At 42.2% G+C, this 2,430-nt stretch overlaps 1 pseudogene; it reads right to left on the minus strand.

Annotated features, from left to right (window-relative positions):
• Window positions 1-204: 204 nt before the first annotated feature.
• LOC113070301 (neurexophilin-1 pseudogene) lies at window positions 205-2,116 on the minus strand (annotated as a pseudogene).
• Window positions 2,117-2,430: the final 314 nt, after the last annotated feature.

Genomic DNA, 2,430 nt, shown 5'->3' on the forward strand with positions numbered 1-2,430 from the left:
CTGCTGTTAAAAATTAACTGTTTTTGTTTTAATGTGAACATCCTCCTCATGTGAAATACACTACCACATCCCTCACTAACAGTCTTTTTGCAAAGCCTGCAATACATTTTGACATGCATAAAACAATGTAAAGTAAAAAAAAAATCAAAAATATGATTTTCATATCACATTCTGAGAAACACACAATAACAAAGACTTCACCTGATAAAACTTCCAGTATTTTATTCATTTGTACATCTCCATCCCGTTGTTCTCCCTGAAAGTAAACATAATCATACAGATGATAAGTACTTCTAATATATATTTTTGACAGTTTTACAGCCCCTGTACAAGAGCATGGATTTCAAGGAGTTCACATCTACATCAGCAACATCAGTTTCTTTGTCCAAAGAACCCAAGAACAAGCATATCTGGATCTGAGAGAGAGAGTGTGAAGTTTTGGGTTAACAGACAATGAGTGAAGGTATATACAGAAGCAGCTCCATCAGAATCATTTATGTACAAAAACCATTCATACAAATTAGGCTCTAGGATATAGAATTAATTACATAACAGTGTTTTATTATATGACAATGAGCAAGCCCTCCAACCATTCCTGAATCGTATTGAACAACAGGACACAGCTTGGGCCGAACAATTCACAATTATCACAGTACAGCTTCCTTGTAATAGGTAGAAAACATGCCTGTAGTTAAGGCCTGCTCATAACCAGCAGAACAAAGCCATTCTCCTTGCCTTTGGGCCTTTAGGCTGGGAGGAATAACTCAAGAATGTGTGGGGACTCCAGGGCTGTTCAAACGTTTGTAGGTGGAGGGAACATTGAGATTCTGATCGCGATTAATTCTCCTCCGACATCTCCTCTGAGGCAAACTACCATTTAAACGAAAAAGTCCTACTGTATCTACACCCTCATGACCTCTTGGCAGTTCTAATACACATGTACATACTTGTAAAAATAAACTAATGAAATATTCTGAAACTCAAACACTTGCACATTTCTAAATTAAAACAGAACATTACAGGACAAAATTGTGAGTGTACAGGGTCATACAAGCAACACCCCAGTGGTAAAATAATATTCTAAGAACATTAAAATATATAAACAATAAATTAACAATAATGTGTACCGTAACTTAAAGGATACCAAGTGTATAAACAAAAGCACTACATTATGCCCTCAAATGTACGTTTTCATGTGGCCAAATACTCCTCTATTCTCAAGTCGTTTTAATAGATCTGGGCCATGAGCGTATGGTATGAGCGATACGGATAACATGTATTTGTTATGGATGGGAGAGAGCTCCATCCTTTGCCTCTCATTGTCCTTCATGTGGGTGACACCAGCGGCTACCTTCAGCCAGAAGGGAAGTAAGGAGTATCGCTGTGGTAGTTATAATCTGGGCAGACTTTCTGCACAAGCTTGTAGTCGGTGCTGTAGAAGGAGATGTAAATGCAAATTACTTTGAGGGCTTGAGCAGAGCCAGGATACATGGCTTTGTTGGTCTGCTCTGTAACATGTCTTAGATGGTCGAAGTTGCAGAGCGTGTTCTTGGAGCCCCTCTCCAACTTTCTCGTACTCAATGCGGCAGTTGAAGGATTTGGAATCCTTGGAGGTCAATGACCGACTGCTGGGTCTGTCAATCAAACTCAACGATTTTGCTGCGGCGGGACCAGGCTGACGGACACGTTGCCTTGGCCCGTAGAGTTATGGCGGAAGAAGACGCTGAAGGTGCCATACCATGATCCGACGATCTTTTCAGTGATCAGAAGGTTGAGCTTGACCGTTTTGAATGTTTGGAGTGGAAATCTCCCCAGCCAACATTTTCTTGAACTTGCCTGTCTTGACCATTGGCCGGCGTTTGGCTCGAGGCCTGGATTCTGCAGGTCCGTGGTATTCCTCAGCCAGTCCCACAGATCCTGCTCTGAGTAGGCTCCGGAGTGTCATAGTGCAGTCCAGGGCAGTTGCGTTTTCCTTTCCATGGAGAGTCTGGTGATAGAAGTCGACTGATGGACAAGTCCTTACTGCTTTCTGTCCATATATGTTTAGTGTCGACTTGGGGCTCCCTGATTTGAGCAGCTCCGACTTCCCCTGGATAGAAGCATGGGCACTTGAAACCTAAGAAAGCAAGACGAAGAGGACGTTATTGAGCCATCTTAACCTTAAAGAGCTACAGAAGACACATAATGCAAAACAAGTGAGCTTTTCATCCAGTGCCGCTTGACAGGAAAAAGGAATTAAATGGATATTACTCTTGATTCAGGAGATATTGACCCCTCGCCCCCACACAATCATGTAGTCTCCTACTCAACAGACAGATCAAATGGATTAGGATGAGGGGGAAGAAAGATAATCGATCGAGCCCGCAAGCTTCAATTTGCAATGTGTTAGCTGACAGGAGCCATCCGGGAAATGGAACAGAGCGTGGCGAA

This window comes from Carassius auratus, unplaced genomic scaffold (assembly GCF_003368295.1).
Source record: "Carassius auratus strain Wakin unplaced genomic scaffold, ASM336829v1 scaf_tig00003722, whole genome shotgun sequence".
NCBI lineage: Eukaryota > Metazoa > Chordata > Actinopteri > Cypriniformes > Cyprinidae > Carassius > Carassius auratus.